The 21,715-nt window shown below is 50.2% G+C and overlaps 1 long non-coding RNA gene across 1 annotated transcript; it reads left to right on the top strand.

The window, feature by feature from the left end:
- Nucleotides 1–2,185: 2,185 nt before the first annotated feature.
- Nucleotides 2,186–16,725, top strand: LOC146437320 (uncharacterized). The gene is made up of 2 exons (XR_014852185.1): nt 2,186–2,297; nt 15,237–16,725. It is a non-coding gene; the product is annotated as an uncharacterized LOC146437320 (long non-coding RNA).
- The last annotated feature ends 4,990 nt before the right edge of the window (nt 16,726–21,715 follow it).

Consider the following 21,715-nt stretch of genomic DNA (forward strand, 5'->3'; position numbering starts at 1 on the left):
TCTCTTCATATTCCCCTTTGTCCCCATACTGCCCTGGGACCAAGACACTTGCCTCGTTCTGTAGCTTGAGGAAGAGAAAACCCAGAAGAGTTGCTCTATATGAACACCTGAGACGGTGCAAGAACTTAAATTTAGATTTTTCCCTTAAACCTGCAGGCTCTCATTCTCATCTTCCTCCAGGTCTGCTGTTGATACCATCATTTGTCTTAAAAGACTACTTCATTTTTCTGCTGTTCAGTTTAAAGTCTGTATCCAAACTTTCTGTGTACGTCTTGCATTGTGTGAAACACTGCTTTATCAGTATATGCTTCCCTCCAGATAAAGTTTATCTAAAATGACTAAGCTGTATCTACGTGTACAGACAGATCTCTGTCCCTCATGCTGGAGCAGCTCCTTTTAAACTTGCTGGTGTTGATAGACTTTTATTGTCTGTTCTGCAGCACCTGCGGCTTGGATTCATCCTTGTTCTCTGGGATCTCCCTAAAGAACTGCTGCCACAGTCAGTCATTGTTGTCTGCTCGTGGGCTGGGCTCCAGGGAAGGTGTCTGGAATGTGCTGGGGGCTGGTTTATTTTTTCCTGTAATCTTCACAAACAGGATGATTTGTCTTTTGGTGGCTCTCTTTGCTCTCTTTGTGTCTCTCTTCATTCTGTTTTCTCCTTCAGGCAGAATTCACTTTCAGATTGTGATGAATTCAGCAGATGATGGTGAACAGCATCCCTGGTTTTCCCTTTCCCTCCCAGTTGTTTGTTCTGTGCTCTTTTCAGGGGACTCTGATCTCTTCTCTCCTTTCCTGAATGCTTTAACTCCCCTCAACTGTTCTCACATTAGGACCTTTCTCACCAGAGCCTCCTGGCAGGTTGCAGTTGACATAGCTGACCTTTGCTGGATGTGTCAAACGTCAGTGAAGTGTGTGATTCATTTCCCCTCACTCAGATCAGTGCTGGCTGAAGAGCTTTGCCCTTCCTTCATGTGTGTCTGCTCTGTGTAGGTGGGAAGGGGACACAAGCAGGAACACCACAGGCAGAACCTGGACTGTGTTAAGGCACTTCTAGTGAAGGACCATGACACAAAAACAGCAGATGCTGCAGGCTGTGTGAGGAGTGTTGACAGAACTGAGAGGCCTCTTGAGCTTTTGCTTCAAATGTAGCCAGGCCCACACGTCCCCGGTAGAATCTGATTATGAAGAATAAACCAATTCAGGAAAAGTCAAAATCATTCAGAATTTCAGCCTTCCCCACGGCCTGAAAAGTTTCTCTCTGCTTCCTGATGTGTGTCCCCATGTCCCAGATGAATACTTAAATGAGTCTTTGAAATCCACTCCAGGGCAACAGTGACACAGGCAACACAGGAATGCCTTTGGTTTTGGAGTACTTCTCTCAATCCATAGGAATCTTTGATCATTTGGGGCTTTCTCATCTCAAGGCCTCCCTTTTATCTTTTTTTCTCTGCCTCCACACACTCATTTCTAAAGAGAAGATCATAGGAAGTTGCCAGAACGATGGCAGATACTGTCCACCTACAGTCCTTAGAGACCATCTCTAATTGGGTGTCTTTGTGGATCCCAGCAGCCTGGAAACTCACTTCTGATGCTGATCAATATTTTTTTTAATCCATGCCATTTTAACTTGATGGTATCACAACCCAGCAAACATTGCCAAGACTGCTAAGTTGTATTTACTGAAACAATTCTCTGATTCTGTTTGTCAACCTGTCTCCTGCAGCTGCTGAGCAGAGGGAAAAAGAGCCACACACCTCTTCTGGAAAACACTTTTCATGTTGGAAAGCTGTGTAAAAAGGAATAGGATATGACTGGAGATGGACACAGCTGATTTTGTTAACTCATCAGGTGATGTGGGCAAGACAGACATTTCCCAAACCGGGGCAGAACTGTAGCAAATGGAAGCATCAATACTTGAGTTTAATGATGCTGCAAGATCTGGGTGGGTTCCATCCCTCACAGGTGCCCAAGTAATGAGAGTTTACCACTCCTGAGGGTTTCTGTGACTGGGAACCCTGGTGATGGGATCTCCTGACCCAGATTCCTATAGTTATATCCCCAAAGTATCTCCTGGGGGGAAACTGTGGCAAACTGGAGAGTTTATAGAGAGGAATGAGGGATTGCCTCCACCTGGGATAATCAGCTATAACTTTTCTCACCTGAGCCCAGGGGCCTCAGAGGGCTCCACCCAGAAAGAGTTAAATAGTGATGAGCAGCATTAGGAGAAGCTAAGTGAGCAGGGGCAGCATGGTATGTGGTACTCTGGGGATGAGGAGAGGAAGGAAAGCTGCACAAAGGTATGTGATGGGTCTTGATTTTCGGATATTTTGTGCTGTGCCTGGGAGATTTGTGGGATAACCATAAGATTATGGCTCAATGTGGGAAGTTCTGACGAGGCGGAAAAAGTTTCTGCCTTTTTTTCTGGGTTATAGGCACAGTGAGAAGGCTGGAGTGCTGGTGTGGCTCAGCTGGGTGTGTGGTTCTTCACCAGCAGCAACTGCTAGAACTGCAACAAGCTTTGGGGGTTCTGAGATGCTGAGAGGAGCTACAAGAGGTCACAGGAAAACACTGAAAATACCATCCCACACCCAAGCACAGCTTGCATCATGATTTGCCTCGAACAACTCTCTGCCAGCCCTGGATGATGGTGTGTCTGTGAAACTGCTTGGGGGCAGAGATTAACATGGATGAGGCTGTTTCAGGCTGGGGCTGCTGTGTGTGTGGAGAGCTAGGCAAGGCTCTGAGACTCGTACAGAAAACACCAATAGGGCTGGAAGGTTCCATTTGAGAATTTGGGGCTGGGGGACTAGAGGGGCACACAGGTCAGAGCTGTGTTTAAGGCAAGCTAAATGGTGAGTGTGGAATAAGACACTGGAACTGAAGGGGTGATGGGAATTGAGCGAAAACACAACTAGGAGAAGAAAAACATCAAAATTTCTTTAAAACCACTGTGATGAAGCAGAAGTTCAGAGCAGACAACCACTCTGAGCTTAGGGTTGATGAGATACCTTTGTTAGAATGTCACCAGAGCTGAAAATCCTGTGCCAAAAGAAGCTGTGGGAAGGGGACTGTGCCTGGAATAGCTATGAGGTTTCCAAGGGGGCCTGAGTGCTGAGGTTGTGTAGATTTATTGAGCTGGGAACCCTGTCTCACTCCAGGGGTCAGGCTGAGGTGGCCTCAGTGCAATTACTTTTGTCAACAGCAGATGAAAGGGGAATTGGTGTTGGGAGTTCATGAACCTTCTCAAATGCTCCCAACAGCCTGAGTCGGTGTTGTCCTTGCAGCACCTATTTCTGGGTAAGCAGAGTTAGTGTGTGCAGTGCCTGGGTGACAGATTGCTGTGTCCTGACCTGGAACAGGGGATGTCACATCTAGTTTTAGGCCTACATGCATATGCATGCTTGCCTCTATCCTTTTCCCTATTTAGAACAGTCTATATTTATTAAAAAACAAACACAAAAAAACCCCCAGCAAAACCCCCACAAAAAACCACAAGCTTTTGCTCTAAGATGAGTAAGTAAGTAGATAAATGAGGGAATTAGAGTTATTCTGATTCAGGAGCCAGGTGCTACCCTCAGACCAGGGGTAGGGCATCACTCAGATGATGAGAAAGGTTTCACCATCTGGAAAGATTCTGCAAGGTTGTGCTGAAGCAGTGCTTGGATAAGAGAGCTGAAGATGATTAACTGCTTGCTGTGATACAGATGCTGAATGAAGAGAATAGCTGAAATAATAGAAAACCCCATTTCTGTTCTCTTGCATCATGAGTTCCCAAGTTTATGCTCAGTGAGTTTATTTAAATTGGACCTCTGCTTCTATTTGGAACTTATATTTTTGTTTTCTTGAATAAAATGTGTTTTCAGATGTTGTTGCCCCTCCTCAAACCACAGCCAAGCAGCATCTCAGCCTAGTTTTTTAAATCAAGAGAATTGTTTATGTCCTTGGGAGCTGGAATAATAACATCTGAAGGAAGCCATGAGACACAACAGGAATTCATTCGTAAGTTAATGAAAGCTGTGCAGTGCAGCATAAGGATGATCAGGGCAGGTCTTGGGCAGCATTTGTCAAACTAAATTCCTTTCTGTTGAGATTGTTCTCCTTAGAAGAATCATGGACCAGCTTAAAATACCCCTTATATACGAGTCTTTTCTATGGTATTTCTTGGTACAAAGATGTGTAATAGAACAGGATACAGGACAGAAATTGGAGAAAGTGTGACATGGATCAAAAGAGAAAATTGACTTGCTTATATGCCCTACCAAAGGGAGAAGAAAAGTACCAGCTGGGTAGTGTGGCATATTTTCCATGTAATTTGTCACCTGGAAGCAGAATGTTTTGGTACTCACTGGAGAGGACTGAACTGGAGATGGGGCTGATGCCAAACACCTGATAAACCAAACCACACAGAGCCTGGACCCAACTGAAGAAAGGCTTAAGGAGCTCGGAATGAGTTTGTGTGCAACATCCTGACCAGAAGATGAGCTGCTATAGTGAGCAAGGCTAACTCTCCCCCTAGATTTGGGGTTGCTCTTGTGGAGTCCTACAATAAATAAGGATTTGAATGCTAAAGCTCTGCCTCTGTGCTTGGAGCAGGTGGACAGAGCAGGCCAGTGGTGGAATATCACAGCATCTCTTGGGCTATGAGTCAGAGCAGACTTGTCACCATCATGTGGCTTTCCCGTCACAAGGACGTTTTGTCTCCTCTTGCAGTCACATTGCTCTGTGCCTTCAAGGAAAAGGAGCTATGGCTCAGTTATGTGGCTTACTGTGCCACAGGTCTGCAGCAAGACACTGCCCAAAGGTACAGACCTGCTTCTGTTTCCTCTAGCTGCAAATCCAAGTGGCAGCATGGGGATGGAGATGCCCAAGGCCAAGTGCCCTCCTGAGGCACAGGCTGGAAGAGAACCTGGGGGTGTCACCAGCCCTTCCCACATGGAGGGTCCCATGATTTTCCTGCTTGGACAGAGTTAAATAGTTAAATGGAGTCAATTTTGCATGTGTGGACAACCTGTCTCAATGAGAGCAAAGAGCTGTGTTACCAAAGCCTGTTTTCCGTGGATCTGTCTTGCAGTGGACAGTCCATCATGGACCTCAGTGATCAGAGCTCTGTTGCAGAGCAGGATGTGCCTGTCATCCACACGGATTGAGATGCCTGAATCAGCACACTCGTTTCCCAACAGTGGGAGCAGCAGTAGGTTTATTTTCCATCTAGATGCTTGTTGACATGCATGGTGTAAACCCATCATTCCAGCTAACACTGACAGAGGCGGAGAGGTCTCATAGTAATTAACCACCAAGCTCAGATGTTGCTGAGAGTGGGAGGGGAGAGGAGCTGCAAACAGCATACTAGCATCAGCTGCCTCTTTCTTAAATATAAAATCTGCCAAACAAGTTTAAATTGCTTAGAAAGCTCTGGGAGTTGGAAATAAAAAAAAAAAAAAAGACTGAAATTGCTCTGGGGAAGGAAGAAAGAGGCAGATTTGTGGTACTCTAACAGAGCTGCCAAGAGCCCAGCTCAGAGTAGCTAGAGAAGATAGACATCATGCTTGCAATGACTTCTCAGGCTAGAAGGGGTTAACCAAGCTGTTAACTTTTCCATTCCCAGCACCTGAGGCTACAAGGTAGAGTTCCCAGGAAAGACCCTCATCTCCAAACTCTGCCAAGCTGCGAGCTGCAGCAGGGGTTGGTTAGAGGCTAATCCTTGAAAGCCTAAATGCCTGTGTCCCCCAAGGCAAATAATCAACCTGAGCTCAAAGGAAATATCCCCATGCAGCAGCTGAAGCTCCTGCATTCACAGGTCAATGGGGACACTGGCTTTTCACTTGCTGCAGTAGCACTTCTGCTTTTTAGGGAAAGAGTTAGTGGATAGTGGAGAAGCCACTTGGGACACTCCTCAGGACTGGGCTGCAGTGCCAGTGAGGGGTGGCATGGATGGTCATTTAACTGCCCTCTTTGCTGCCCCAGAGCCCCTCCGTGCTCTCAGTCCTGTGCAATCCCAGGCTGCAGCTACTCCCAGCACAAGTGAGGCAGCCCAAAACGGCTGGTTTCTTCTCCTGTCTCCGTTTTATCTCGCTGCGATCTCGTCTGCTGACTCCTGGCCCGGCGCTCTGCAGGCTCAGGTTGCCAAGGGAAGCAGACATTCCTCCCCAGGTCTCAGCTCCGCACTCACTGCTGTCTGAGCTCGGTTGAGATAAGGGGCTCTGTGGGCACAGACACGGCTGCCCTCTTGCTGATGCAATGCCAAGCGGGCTGGGAGCTTTCAGTAAAAGGTAATTAATGGTAGAGCAGACTCCTGCAATCCTGCAGTCTCTTCTATTTCTGTTACTTAGGCTTTTAAAGGCAACGGGATCACAGTGGCTTGACTTCTTTCTCTAGCCAAAAAAAGGAAGCACATTTAATCTGGTGACCTCACATCCATCTTCTGCCCTTTATGAGCACCATCTGTCTCCTTCTGCTGCTGAAAGGCGACTGTGCCTATCCTCATGGCTGGGACAATGCAAATATTGCTCAATTACAGCCGTGCTCCAAATGCAATTACTCAATTGCGGTGTTAATTGAATTATTTGAGTTTAATTATTCCATTAGGAATTTTGTCAGTACAGTCTAAGCTGCTTGCTTTCTCTCTGGGCTAGCATCACAATGTAGCATCTGGCCACACAGGGAGGGACTGGTTTTACTCACACCTAGTCAGGCTGACTAAAGCCTGACACTTTTCAGAAGTGGTTCTCTTGAATTCAAGAAGTGTTGAATCTGCAGGGACCTTCTTTACTCCAGTCAAAGGGAGAAAAGAATACTTGCACCATATTTGTAAGCAGGGAACAGGCACTGTTTATGCAGAAATAATTTCATGTGAGAGCTAGTGATAAAAATACTTGTGCTGGCTTTGTAAGTGAAGGAATCAGTCCTAAAAGAAGCTTGGCAGAAATCAAAAGGACCAGTTGCACGGTATGAACCTGTAGTTAAGACAACACATAGGCAGTGAGACAGTTGCTAAGGGCTACTTGCAGCTCACAGAGAGGGGCTGAGATGGGGCTGCAGTGTGAAGTTCACCAGTTCTTGTGGTAAACTCTGGACAAACAGAAAAACTGCTTGGAGTTTATTTCTGATTCCTATCCCAATATCCTGCCACTATTACCAAATCACAGAATTGTTGGGGTAGGAAGTGATCTCTGGTGATCATCTATCCAACCCATCATTGGGTTGTCCTCACTTTTAACATCATCCAGAGCCCTTGACTCGTGGGGCACAATATTATTTTAAAAGGGTGCTCAAATCTTTCCCTCCCAACAGCCATATGAGCTGCCCTGGTTAATGAAAGACCTGCAGCATCACTTTAGAGCTGTGACAGGTGCTCTGGAAATAGCCCTGCCTGTCTCAGAAGGAGCTTTTCACCCACAGGCTCTTCTCTTGCAAGCAGAGCTCAAGCTGTAACACATCTGTTCTGCAGCAGCCCTGAGCTCTGACTGCCACAGACAGCCCTGGGCTTTGTACTTTGTGTGTACTGCACTTTGTAAATTCTTCACCTGTCTTAAAGCTGCTGCTCTTGCAGTTCTGGGAGCAGAAGTTCCTGACATCCGCAGGTGGAGGTATCACCCCTCCAAGAGACAGCAGCATGCCAGGCAAGGTTCTCTGAGGTGAGGGCATCTCTGGTGTCATGGGATTTCTTGGGGCTATGTATCAGATGGGCCTGTTCTTGCTGGCATGAGATTGTGGAACCACTGCACCCCTCACTCTGCCTGCCCATCACACTCACCTGAGCTGCATGATTTATTGCACTGGTTTTATTGACCCAGCAGGGCATAGGAGAGGAAGTGATTTCACACATCAGAATCTGGGTGTGAAATGGCAATTTTGGGGCAGCTTCAGGTAAAATGCTCTGCCCTAGGGACGAGGAATATTGAGGGCTCATGGTTAAACACAGAGATAGGGGGATTAATAGTAACACAGTCAAAGTAGTTTTTTGCTAACATGGGCTTCATCTGCCATGTGCCTTGTTAACAGGATAGAGATGTTGGTGTGCAGGGGAGCACAGCTGCCTCCTGCCCCCATCATCCCTGGGATGGGATTGGAGACCTGCCTCTAGGTAGTCTTGAGCTCTTCTGCTGTGTGGAGCTGGAGTGAAGGTCTGAGGGAAGGTTCCTGCCCTCCTGATGGCTGTGTGATTCAGGACCCTGAATTCACCCTCAAACAAGTGGTTATGCCAAGAGAAAAGAATGAGCCTCTCTGGGTGGTTGAGCATCCTGCAGATTACCTGCGCAGAGTTGTGCAAATACCTCCTAAAAAGCCTCAGAGGCTGAGAGATCCTCAGGGCTGCTCCCAGTGTCCTGGGTGCTGCATTTCCCTGGTGCAGCTGCAGAGCTCTGTTTGCTGCTCAGGAAGCATTCAGCCCATGGAGTGGCACTGGTGGTTTGAATTTCCCAGGCTCCTTCCTGTGTTAATTCCCTCATTCTCCAGTAACACACCCAGGGGCTCTGTCAATCCTCTTCCTCTCCATTCTCATGTGTGTATTCCTGCATCTCCAACCTGCAGCCTCATCCCAGTTTGAGAGATGTCACCCCATCAGCCTTATCATCAAAGCCCTGCTTTTTCCAACTAAGCAAGGAATTGGATTTCCATACCTGCAGTATCTCAGCATCTCTCCCTTCTGAACCTGCTGTTTCCCTGTCTGCTCTCTGGGATGTCTCTTTATTTCACTTCTGGCAGATCTCAGGTCTGTGAAGCTCAGTCTTGCAAAGTTGTTTCAGTGCCAGCAGATGTACCAAGGCATTGACTGGGGCTTTTCACAAGCACCCATGGCAGCCTCCTGCTGAAGCTTCCTGGCTATTCCTGTGGCAAAATTGAGTGGATTTATGGGGAAAGCATTTGCCTGGCACTTCATCCATTACTCTCCTCTGCCTCAGGCTCCATGGGGAGCTCTGAATCCTGACAGCCTCCTGTTTGAAGCAGGAGGGAGCTGGGGGCTCTGAGCATCACCAGGGCACTGGAGTTAGGCAGGGGCAGTGCAGCAGCTGCCTGAGGCTGAGGGGTGTGGATGTGCAGGACTCACCCCCTGTCCCCTGCCAGCTCTGGTGCCCATGCCAGGGCAGGTTTGCCATAAATCCATACCTGTTTACATCCCAGGCAGCCGGAACCAAACCCAGAGGGCATTGGAAAGCAGCCTTCCAAAGTGTAATTATGTTCTTTTGACTCTAATGCCTCATTTAATATTTCACAGCCCCAGCATTCCTGTCCCAGAGACAAAAGCTGGCTGGAGGTTCAGCCCCTGACATTTACATTATTAGGCTGGGGCTCCAGAGCTCAGGGAGGTGAGCACAGTTCTTCCTGTGCTCCTAGCTGGAAATACAGGGTTGGCAAAATCTTTTGGCACTTGATTTTTAGTGCTGATCCAGCTGATGGTTATGGATACTAGAAAAGAATCAGGACAACGTTGCTTTTGGAAACTTTGCCCCAAGTTTTCTTTAAATGCAAAGTCTGGACTAGGGTGAAGCCATCAAGAAGAGTGTTGGGCCCACACAATACCAAGTCAGAAGCTGTTTCCAGTGCTCCTGTTCTGAACAGCTTCCAGACCCTCTAAACACACAGGTTTAAATAATTGCCCTTCAGTCTGGAGATATTGGCTCTTCTCTTGTATCAAATAACACCTAATGTCATTGTTGCTGAAGGCAACTAGGATGAAATTGCCTGCCTTATTTTTCCCAGTGTGTTGGCTTTATGCATTTGGCAGCATTTGGAGTCAAATCAATCTTACTTTCCTCTCCTGGACAGGTACTTAGTTTTGCTGATGTCAGGGTACAGCTTTAGTGCAGAGAAGGGAGAGGAAGCAAACCATGGCTGAAGGCAGAGGAACTGGGTTGCAAAGCCCCCCAGGCTGGGAGGGAGTGTGAGGCACAGAATCATAGAATGGTTTGGGTTGGAAGGGATCTTAAAGATCACCTCATTCTACCTTGTGCCATGGACAGGGATACCTTCCACTATCCCAGGTTGCTCCATGTCCTGTCCAGCCTGGCCTTGGACACTGCCAGGGATCCAGGGGCAGCCACAGCTTCTCTGGGCACCTGTGCCAGGGCCTCCCCACCCTCACTGTAAACCATTTTTCCTTATGTCTAATCTAAACCTGCCCTCTGTCAGTTTAAAGCCATTTTCCCTTTGCTGTCACTCGATGCCTTTGTTAGAAGTCCCTCTCCAACTCTCTTTGAGCTCCTTTAAATGCTGGAAGGTGCTCTAAGGTCTCCCTAGAACCTCCTCCAGGCTGAGCAATCCTAATTCCCTCAGGAGAGGTGCTGCAGCCTCCAGTTTCCCTGGCACAACACTGCTACCTTCTGCAGAAAAGGACTGGCAGAGGTCTGGAGAGCTCAGTTTTGTGAGTGCTGATGTCCCACATGCCTGGGGACATGTATCTGCTGCAACCCATGAGGTGTTCCTCACCCTCTGGCAAAGCTGACTGGCTTTCAGAAAAAGGCCATTGGATGTTCTAAAGAGGAGTTTCAAGGGACAGTCCTCCTCACTGAAGTGCCTCAGGACCTGTGTGGACTCCTGAACAATGGACAGGGTGGCAGATCAGCTTTGAAAGAAGCTCAGGTGGATGTGCTCTGCTTGTGTCAAGCCTTGGGACCCTGGCACGTGGAACACAGGGATAGAACCCCCTGAGCTGTGTCTGAGTGGCTCACAGTGCCAGAGCTTTCCTTTGCTGTTCAGATGCTGTCTCTTTTCTCCATCACTGTAGATGATTCCTTTCATCCCCTTCAAGAGCCTCCTGCTGCCTCTTAAATCTCTGTGCTCACCTCGTTTGAATACTGCAGCCCACTCCAAAACCTGATAAGGCTGAGCATGATTAAGATCATGGCTTTCCCTCTTGGCCAGGGCGCTGGGGATTGTCCTCCCTGGGGGAGTGCCAATAGGCAGGCTGGTGGCAGCTGGACAGTGCCCTGCCCCAGGTGCTCGAGATGGCCAGGGGATGACCTCCCTGGGCACACAGAGCTGCTGTGCTGTTCAGCTGGTGCTGGTGTGAGCCTTTTGCTTTATTGAACTGCCTTCATCTTGACCCAGGAGTGTTTTTCCGATCTCATCTTCTCCTCACATCCCATCCCATTCCCCCTCCTGCTGGTAGAGCAGCTTGGTGGGCACCTGGCATCCAACCAAGGGCAATTCACCACAGGAGTGCAATCTTCATTTCTTCCTTTATTTGTGCTGTGGCTGCTTTGGGCTACAGTTACCTTTAATTACTGGCTCAGCTGAGGCTGGTTGAGTCTTTTCCAGTGAATGGTTTGGAAGTCCTTGCTCCCAAACAATGAAACCACTTACCATCACTTATCTTTTAAATCAGAGTTTATATTTAGCTGGTGCCTTCCATTCAGGCTGCTTCTCCACACCTGCACAGAGAACAGCCCTGCAATCCTGCTGTTCACAAGAGAATTTGAATGTTCTCTCCAGCCCTGCTGCTGCAGCTGAGTGGGGATGTGATATCCAGGAGGACATCAGGCCCCATACTGCTTGCCTTGATGTTGAGCTCAGTTTTGGCAATTCCTTCACTTTGATCATCGTTATAGAGTGAAAAAGTCTTCTAAGCATGTACAAAGTCATTAAAGCTCACACAGCCACCATGCAGAGGAGAGAGCAGCTGAGAGGCTCCTGACAATGTGAGAGGAGCTCTGCATCTCTTTCAGGGGGTGGAAGCAGAGGGGACAAAGTGTCTGCTCGGGTTCCCAAAGGGCTCTAGATTTTTGAACATGAGTGTCATAAACCAGGAGATGGAATTGTTTGTCCTGAAATAACTTGGGTTTAATGCAAGCCAGAGGGAACTGGGAGCAGCCTCAGTATTCCCCAGCCTGTAGTTTCCCTTTACATGCAGCCCCAGGAACAGAAACTGCTGCAAGAAGTTGCCTTCAGCAAGCACTGACTGCACCTCCAAGAGCTGTGCTCTCACCAGCAGTGCAAAAACTGGGGTAGAGGGGAGGGAAATTGTCTTTCCCACTCCTCCCACCCCACTGACCCATGTTTGTCCCATGGCTTTGCGATAACTGTCTGAGGAGAGAGTGTTTGGAGGACATGGTGCCTTAAAACAAGACACAGCTCCATTGCCCCCAGTCCTTTTGCTCCAGGGTGACCTGCAGCCAGCTTTCCCTGGTGCCAAACCCAGCCATGTGGTGTCTCCTTGCAGCTGGGGAGTGACTGAAGCCCTGTCACCCTGTTTGCCATGAGGAAGGAGTGTCTGGGGCTGCAGCAGGACAGCCTGTGCTCAGAGGATGCACTACCCAGCCCACATGCCCTGCTGGCTGCCTGACCCTGCTCCACACAGGGCAAGATGCCAATGAGAGGGCAAAGAGCCCTCATCTAATTATTGTGCTATGTTTGGACCTGAGGGAAGGGACGTGAGCAAGAGACATGGTGCTGCTGCGAACCTGATGGCTTTAGGTGGGTGAATTGAGAGACAGGGCACTCTAATTATGGCTTTTTTCATTTTTGCATGCAATTCTTCCCCATTCCTCTGCCTGCCTGGGAGGCTGGACTACCTGCAGTGCTTCCCATGGCAGGAGGTGGCTGTGGGGGAGTTGGGTTTGCATCCCTGGGAGGAAGCAGGAGGGGTGCAGGGACAGTCAGGCACCATCAGGGGACAGCCTGTCCCACCAAGGGGGTTTATGAAAATGCCCTTCTGGCACTGGACACGCACAGAGGGAAATGAAATGCACCACTCTCTTGACGGTGTTTCAAAATGCCATTAAGGGAGCAGAGCATGCTCCAGCCTGGGTGCTGGCAGCAGGCAGGGGAGTGAAATAATTGATTGGCTTCTCCCTGCGATCCAAAAGGGTTTTGATGTCAGGCCATTCATTGTGGTGGCTGGAATGCTAACACAGTCCATCGGAGCTGCAGCCCCGCGAATGGGTGGCTGTGCTAATGGCTAATCCGGGGTGATGGATGGGCTGGGGGAGATGCTGCTGCTGAGTAAGGAGAAGGCAGCGAGAGGAGAGTGAGGCAGCAACAGGCTGGGACTCAGCAGGCACTTTCCCAGCCAGTGTGGGAGCTTGAAAAGGGAAGGTAGTGGGCAGGCAGCTTGGGCAAGTATCCACATCCTGGTCTCCTCTGCTCAGGATGGACACACAAGAGGTAACATCTGAATTTAGCCACTTGATTTTTGCCAGGTCTGGACTACAGAGCAATAAAAAGATGACAAGCCCTCTCTCTGTCGTCCCTGCAGCCCTTTTTAAAACTCAGATTTCTCTTTTTTGCATTAAAAGTGTGCAGGGATTGCCAGCATCTTCAGGTAAACAAAATACAAAGTTGAATGCAAAAGAGAGAGCAGTAAGAAATCATGAGGTTAGCAATCCCTGGGAGGGCAGTCATGGTAATTAGCAGCAGGCAGGGGCTGATGTGTTCCCCACTACAACCCAAACTTCCTGTGTATCTACTGACTGATCCAGCCTCCCCAGGCAGAAGCATATCACTGTGCTTTGGGAGCATTGCTCCTGATTTACACCGGGCTGAGCAGCAGGAGAGGTGGTGGTTGTGGTCCCCCTGCCCTGCTTCAAGACCTGCCTTGAAGGGGATGTCCACAGGGGAAGGTCTGACTGCATCCCCCTCCCAAACCATGGCTTGGGCTGAGGATTCAGTTTGTGGCCAAGCTGGTGGCTCATAGAAGGATGAGTGGGGCTTGTCAGACCCCTGGTTCAATCTGCCTATGGGGGACCATGCTGGGCTCTCCCAGCAGCACCTTTCCTCCCCAAAAATAGCTCCCACACCTGTGTGCAAGTGAACAGATCGACTTTAAACAGTTGCAGATCAAGGAGCCTTGCTTGGTTATTGATCACCTACTGATTACTCCAGCACTTGGTATTCAGCTTGTAAATAAGATTACAGGGTAAATCTAAAATGGAAGCAGGCAGATGATAAAATTCTGCTCATTTACAATAAGCTCAAAGAACTTTTCCCCTTCTGTCCCCCCCCGCAGCTTTATTATGAAGTCCAATAAAATACCCTGGGGACAAGAAGGAAGAGAGAGGAGCAATTCAAAGGGAACATCAAAAAGCATTTCTATTCATTTTAGCGTGTCAACAGGCACAGAGATGCTCCCAGCCAAATGTGGCAGCTGCTCCAAGTGCAGCAGCCCAGCCTCTTCCCTGCCATCCCCAGCCAGCTCTGCTCACCCCAGGGTTTCACCTGCTCCGTGGGGGAAAGACAGGCCCAATCCCACCCATTTCTCTAAGATCTCAGATAAGCTTCTATTTTGATGGCAAGCACTTCAAGTGTTCAATGGGGAGCTCAATGCCATAGACTGTTCTCACTGCTTTCAGCCCATCTCTGCAAAGGAGGAAAAAACCAAATGCTCTGTGGCTAAAAATAGTTATTCCTCTTCTCTCTCTGTGCTGCTGCAGGGCTGTCCTTTGGGGTCCTAGCAGTGCCAGCTGCCCTGGATCTACCACAGCAAGCTGAAGGAGGCTGCGATTTAATAGCAGGGTGTTTAAAGGCTATGCTCACCTTTGTCAGCCCTGAAAACATCAGTCCTGTGATATCTGGCAGCTGAAGTAAGCCCCAGCTCCTGGAGTCATGGGAATTCATGAGGGTTTTTAAATCTGGAAGAAGTCTAGCCTCTTCCACTGGACAACCATGGGAGGTTTCTTCCAGCTCCATTCTCTGAGGGCAGGGAAAGCATCTCCCTGCTCTGAACAGCAGCCAGGACATCCTCACAGGAACCTGTGCAGGCACTGTCCAAAAGGCAGGGCTTCTCTGGACCTTCTTTATGGATGCTACTGCTTTAAGCAAAGGGAAAAAATCTCCTCGAGTTAATCTAGGACCTGACACCATCCAGTTTTAGGTGCTCCAGCAAGGCTCAGGAGGATTGGTTGTTCTGCCTTTCCCCTGTGGGGTCTTGAGGAGACTTGAGAACATTTTGTCTAAATTGTGCTCTTTCCCAGGAACTTTTGAAGCGATTCACCCTTGGCAGGAATAGTGCCAGGCTATTATCCTTCATTGCCACGTCAGGGGAAGCTGCAACCCCCTGGGAAGACTTGGACAGCCTAGTGCTCAGGGCAGGTTGTGTGCTTGCTGCTGGCAGTGGGACAGCAGTTCTGCTCCCCACTGGGGTGTCACACCCTGTGCCAGAGCCAACACTGAGGACAGAGTGCTTTTGTGGCAAGCAGTGTTCCCTCAAGAACGAGGCTCTTAAATATAGTGGGATTGACTTGAAATCCCAGATTAATTCACTTTTAAATACCAGCTCTTGGATTCTCATCCTCTGCTTCTAGGTGCGTATCCCCAAGCCTCACTGGGTGTTTATGAGATCTTGAAATTTAATCCTCGAAGAATACATTAAAACTTCAATTCCTTGTGCAGTCTGGTAATTTTGGAGCTGAAGCCTGGGGGAACAAACAAACATTCTGAGACAATCAGAACCAGCAGTGTTTTGTGCAGGTGGGACTGGGCCATCAGAAGTGCTGATCCCCTTGGGGCAGTGATAACCTGCATGAGCCTGAGGCATTTATAATGTAGATTGAATGAGTGTTCTCACAGCCTTCGAGTAGCCACTGATGTTCCCTCTTTTCCCATGTTAAGAGGAAGCAAAATCCTCCATTTCCTTCAGGGCAGGGACTTGTGTTTGTGATCCACAGAGCTGGGGTGTTCATGGATTATTTCCTTCGGTAAGGAAAAAGATAAAGTGTCTGAAGTCTCTACATGCAAGGGCATGAATTTCTACATGAATTTCCAGAGGGGATTGTGCCTCCTGGGTTCATTTCAGTGGCATCTACAAAGCCTTTCACATGCAGTTTCTGGCTGCCAAGGGATGGGGCAGCCCCTAAGCTGTGAAATCACTGGCATGAAGCTTCCAAATATTTGCAAGCCCATCTGAAGGTCCTTCCCCCGTGTATGTTTTCAAGCTCACAGTCTCATCCAGTTGCTGGGGAATCTTCAGGTTTTCAGCAGAAAAAGCCCACACAGCACTCACGGAACACCCAGCACACTCTACAACCGCACTGCTGCTGGACTGGAATGGACTGGGAGCAGAGCCTGCAGCCTCATTTCCCCAGCAAGAAAAGACCTCTCCAATCTTCAAAGTGCCCACAAGAATTCACACCCATGCTGAGAAAAAAAAAATGCCACCTTCCATCCAGAAAGATGAAAAGACAGGACAAAGTTAAAAGCAACTCCAAAAAGGACTGCTGAGAATAGAAATATCTGTGTGTAACCATGGCTTCCTCACTGCATTCCTGCCTGAAATGCAGGTGGCTTCTTCTGTCCCGGCTGTGCTGGGAAATGGCCCAAGAAAATGCTCCACTCCAGGGGCTGGAGATGGTGCTGGGGACAGTGGCATCTCAGCCTGGGGTGGGAGTCCCTGCACTGAAAGTGTTTGAGCACGGGGCAGAGAAGTGAGAACCCTGCAACACTAATGACCCCTTGTCCCAGAGGTGCTTGAAGGACCTCAGGCCAGAGCCAGCCTCAGTGGAGGGGCTCTCCTGGGTGGTGGTACACCCACCCTTGGGAGCACAGCTTTAATTCTCCTGGGACAGGCAAAGGCCACTCACACCCCAGCACAACCTTTCTTTCAGCCCACTGCCTGTTGGGTGTCCTTGGATCCCCACTGGCAGAGAGCACCCAAGACTTGAGGTTCCCTGCACACCCCAGACCCACAATCCCACTGCCACCAGCTCTCCCACCCCCAGGCCCTCCACCATGAAGGGATTTATCATGCAGGCAAGGAACTGGGGCATAAACACATGCCAAGACTGAGAATGCCAATATCTGAACGCCTTCAGTTCCTTCCTCCAAATAAATCACTGCGTGACTCTAATTATCACACTTGCCCTGGGAACAACACCGGCTTAATACGGAAAATGAGTGTGGAGGATTTATTACTGCTGATCCTTGGTCTTTCATTTTTGATATTAAAACATGTTTAATTCATGGCAATGTAGATTAAAGTAAGGGAGGCCATGGGCAGGCTCTGGTTTGCTTGGGGAGGGTTTGGTTGCTGCCCATCTCAGGAGCAGGACAGCACTGGCTCCTGCTCCCTTCCATGCTGACTCTGTGTCAAGCCCTGGCTGGATCGTGTCTGATTTCATTACCACACTTTCTCTGTGGTAGTGAAATCCTGTGGAAAGCCTGTGGATTTATGGTTGTTTAGACACCAAGACTAGGGAGACTGCTGTAAATGTGTGCTTTTCACTGGTGAGACAGCTTACAGCAGAGCTTATAACCCTGCTAGATGCAACACAAGTGGTGGTTTCTGAGGTTTTAAGCTTTCCTAAATAGATGGCCATCTCTGTCAGTGTGAATCAGCTCTTGCTTTCAGAAAAGCTTTCTTATTTTTTGTTGCAAGAGCTCTTGGCCTCCAGTGACTAGTTTGCATTGAATCTTCAACAGTTGTGAAAGCATTTCTCACACAACCTGGGAGCATGCTGCAGAGCCCAAACTAATTTTTTTTTGCCCTATTATGCTGTATGCCTTCTGCAGGTTGATGGCACCTTGGCCACTTATGCAGGGCCTTGATTAAAGGGTCTCAAAGAGGTTTGTGGGGCAGGGGAGGGAGCAGAGAGGATCTAGGGATGAGGAGACTTGGGGCAGACACAGGACCATAGAGCTTATGGTTCACCCCAGCCAGGGTAGCACAGGCCAGATGGGGAAAAGGCTGAGTATGGGGTAAGGAAAAATCAAGGCAAGGACAGCCCGAGCAGGGGGGCTCCCTGGTGCCATCCCAGTGCCCCAGCCAGGCAGCCCAGCTTCTTCCACACACACCTCCCACAGTGACACCAGGCTGGGCACCAGCTGTGAACCAGGCCTCTGCTGGCAGCATCTGCTGCTCTGTCCTTACAGGAGTGATCTGCATCGGCTCCATCCATCCATCCATCCATCCATCCATCCATCCATCCATCCATCCATCCATCCATATGCTTTTCCCATTTCCCCTGATTCCATCCCTGGCTGCAGCTTGTGTGAAGTGCAGCCCGTGCAGAGCAAGGCAGGTGGGAGGAATGACCACTGCTGAATAATTCAATCCTGCTAGGAACACAATGTCCCGTCCCAGGAGATGATGCACCATGCTACTGCAGCCCAGGAAGAGGAGGAGGATGTCACCTCAGGCTGTGTGTTGTCCTTGTCCCTGCCCCTGCCTGGTGAGGGAATGAGGATCTGCACTGCCTGCTTTGCCAGGGCATCTCCAGCCCCATGGCACTGGGCCACCCTTCCTAGGGCTGCTGCACAGGTCAGACACCCTCTAGATCACCCATGAAATGCAAAGCCTGGGATCCATTCCTCTGATCACACCTGGCCAGAACATGTCTGCATTTTGGAGCACATGCAGGGGGGAATCCTAAAGGAAACCATCTGTGCTAGCTGGCTGGAGGGAGAAATCAGTCTCTGGGGCATGAGAGCATTTTATCTTCCTGGACTCCCTCCACAGCTCTGCAAAGCCCCCAGCTCCTCCTGGCACCACTGATGAACACCTGATGGGAGAGGATCTAGTCCAGCCACAGGCCTGGGAAGGGCAAGAAAGGAGAAAAGCACAGAAAGGAAACTAAGGCAAATGGAGAGAAACACATGGCTCACCCCAGCATCTCCTTCCCTCTCGACTCCAGCTCCAGTAAGGCCAACCAGAACTAAGCCCTGGCTTGTGTCTGTGATGGTGGGACAGAGGATTGGGGCTGTGCCCCAGGAGGCACAACGAGTCCCAGACCTCCCCCAAGGGAGATCTGCTGCCTGGGCACCGTCTTGTCCCATCGCAGGGACAGCGAAAGGAGGTGGCAGTGCTTCACATCACCATGGCAACCCGCGGAGACAGCTCCGCTGTTCGAGTCCTGAATCTCTAGGATGAGCTTTGACAAATCAATAACCCCAGCAGAGACAGACAGGTTTGGGCTGGGGGTCCCCTCCTCGGGGATTGGTGACAGGGACATCTCTGCCCTCCGAACAGCGATTTGCTAATCCTCTCAGGAGCAGTTTTGTCCCGTGCCAGAACGTCTGAGCCAGAGGTGCTGCTTCTGACAGGGCAGCAGTTCTTCTCTGCACGGATATTTCTACCCTGACTCTTGTTGGGAAGTTTCTCTCCTGGTGAGGCTCTCTGTGAAGCCTTGTTTAGTGCATGGCAAGTGAGAGACTGCATCAAACAGAGCTGATGGGAGCTGGCATCCCCTGTGATGATGGAGCTGGCTGATTAGGGAAGTGTTCTTGCATTTCTAACGCTCTAGAGATTTGGGCCAAGGAGCTCCTCGGAGGAAATCAGCAGCCTCAAGATGCTCTTGCAAGACGCAGTGTTTCTGCCCCAGTGGGCAGCTCCAGTGGGATGTGTCCCCATCCTCGTGCTATGCTGACACACAGGTGCTTCTTGGCACCTCCACTCTTCCATGTCATCATCATGGCCTCACATGGGACCAGAGCATGGGTGGGGGAGTGGGACTTGCTGGTTCTGTCCTTGCTGCAGTTCCATCCACATCTCCTGGAAAAAGAGGCTTTGATGAATCCCATTTTAGGAGAAAGTCCTGGGGGCTGGGTGCAGGCAGGGCTGCCTGTCATGTTTCCCACCCTCCTGGCACCTGCCTGGAGGTGAGGTCAGCATTGCCAGCCACAGGGAGCCACGCTGTCCCAGCATGTCCTTGAGACACAGCACACATCCCAGGGCTTCCCAAGTGCCTGGCATGGACACAGTGCTGTGTCCAAACCTTCCCAAAGCAATTGCCAGTGATGATCTCATATGTGATGAGTCTGTGCACACTCAGCAGTGTCCCCCTCTCCCCATCCCTGCTGGTGTCTGCCAGCTGCCTCCATTCCCAGCTGAACCATTTAACACATGGATGAATGTGCCATCACATCCCTGTGGCCACTTTGCTGAGCTCCCTGTCCCCTGCTCAGGGCCAGACCCTTACCTGTAGGTACCAGCCAGGCCCCTCGCCACTCCTGCCTTCCCTTCCCCTGGCTCTGCTGCTGAATCCACTTCCAGCCTCTCCCCAGCGCCCACATTTATTTGGGGTTGATTTGTGCTGTGGCAGAAGAGCCATTAAGGCTCTTGTTAGTACAGAGGGAAGGACACCTGCTGTGTGCCCATGGCCACGTTAGGAAGCCGGATGAGGGCAGTAAATAAGGTTTCACTCTATTACAATGATTGGAAAGTCTTGAACGAGAGCAGCAGGCTGGCAGAGCTGCAGAGGAGGTGTCCTCCAAGGGGCAATTGTCAAGCAGCAATCTGCCAGCACGCTGCTCTGGTCCCCATTTATCTTTCTGCCTTGCCAGAGATGATATCAAGCTCCTTGCTCTGTCCAGGGTGCTGAGGTGGCCACAGGCGTCCCTGGGGCTGTCCTGTGGGACGGGACAAGGTGAAGATCTCCTTCAGCAGCAGGAGGTCTGGCATTTTGCTGGGTTATAGGCAGCGAATCTACTTCTAGGGGATTGTGGAGGAATGTAAAACATGGGAAGGGTCTGACCACCCACAGGGGGCATGGAGCCAGAGCTGCAGCTGTCCCTGGCAGGTATGCAGAGGGTGGTGGAGACCTCCATTCCTGCTATCTCCCTTCCTCACCCCAGCATCTCTGTGTGCTTGTTTCATCCCCAGCACAGCAGCAGCTCAGCTCTCCTCTCCTGGCTGGTTGTTGGGATACTTAATTCATTAGCATTAACGAGGTGTGCCTGGCTCTGCCGCAGCAGCACCATTGTACAGCTCAGCTGGAGGTGTCTCCAGCCCCAGAGAGATGCTCGGCAGAGGGAACGTGCTGTCAGCACGGGTGGTTATAGCCCTCCGTTCCCCTGCTGCTGAGTCACAGCCAGGCTCGGTTGCAAAGCAGGCTGTAAAGTCCTTGTTTAGGGTTTATGGGGTCCCTGGGCTATTAGAGCATGTCTGAGCAGCTCCATGGCCCCGGGATGGGCCAGGCTGGCAGCGAGGGCTGATCTCAGCAGGAAGATGCCCCAGCCCCACACACACAGGCTCTGCAGCATCAGGAAAGGGGCAATGCAGGCTGAAGGACTCGCAGTCCTTAACTCATCGCTCTGAAGGGCAACACCAGGTGCCTAAAATTAGACTCCCACCTCCTAATTTAGGTACTTCAAAAAATAGGCTGATTTGTGTACTCCTTTCCCCCGCTGGCACAGCTCAGCATGACTCTCTGTCCAGAGACTCCCAGGGAGGTGCTCTGTTCCTTGGGCATGTTGGAGCAATCCAGCAGCTCCAGGTGTAAGAAACCCAAATCTTCCTGTATCCCTGGTTTACCCTGAGTAGAAAAAGAGGAGCTGCTGCTCCATCTCTGGAGGGGAGAGCCCTCGTGGTGCTGCAGGAGCCTGATGGCTGGCAAGAGGCTGCTCCAGCAGCTGGTAATCAGTAATATTAAACAGCAGCCTGGTCCTGAGCCTCAGCTCACCCATGGGGATCTGGGGTTGCACCTCAGCCTGGCTATGCCCCAAGGGTTTTCTGATACCCCAAAGCAGTGTCCCTGCAGCTCCTCCCTGCTGCACACAGCCTCCCCAGCCCCCAGGAGGGACCAGAGTGGTTCCACCCCTTTCAATCCCATAACCAACACAGTAGGAAAATGCTGGCCATGCCCAGCAGTGTGGAGACACAGCTGGGGCTATAAACCTGTCTAAAGGGAGTCATAGAGGCAAAGCAATGCTATCCTGGTCCCTGCCAGGGGTGGTGTCTGAGATGGGTCCCACTGCTCCTTCCCCAAGGCTGGCAAGGTGAGTGACAGCCTGGCAGCTCCTCACACGAGCCTGCAGCTGGAGTGATCTGCCTGTGCACGTTTCATAGTAC

This window comes from Lichenostomus cassidix, chromosome 4A, assembly GCF_008360975.1.
Source record: "Lichenostomus cassidix isolate B80296 chromosome 4A, HeHo_3.0, whole genome shotgun sequence".
In the NCBI taxonomy this organism is placed as follows: domain Eukaryota; kingdom Metazoa; phylum Chordata; class Aves; order Passeriformes; family Meliphagidae; genus Lichenostomus; species Lichenostomus cassidix.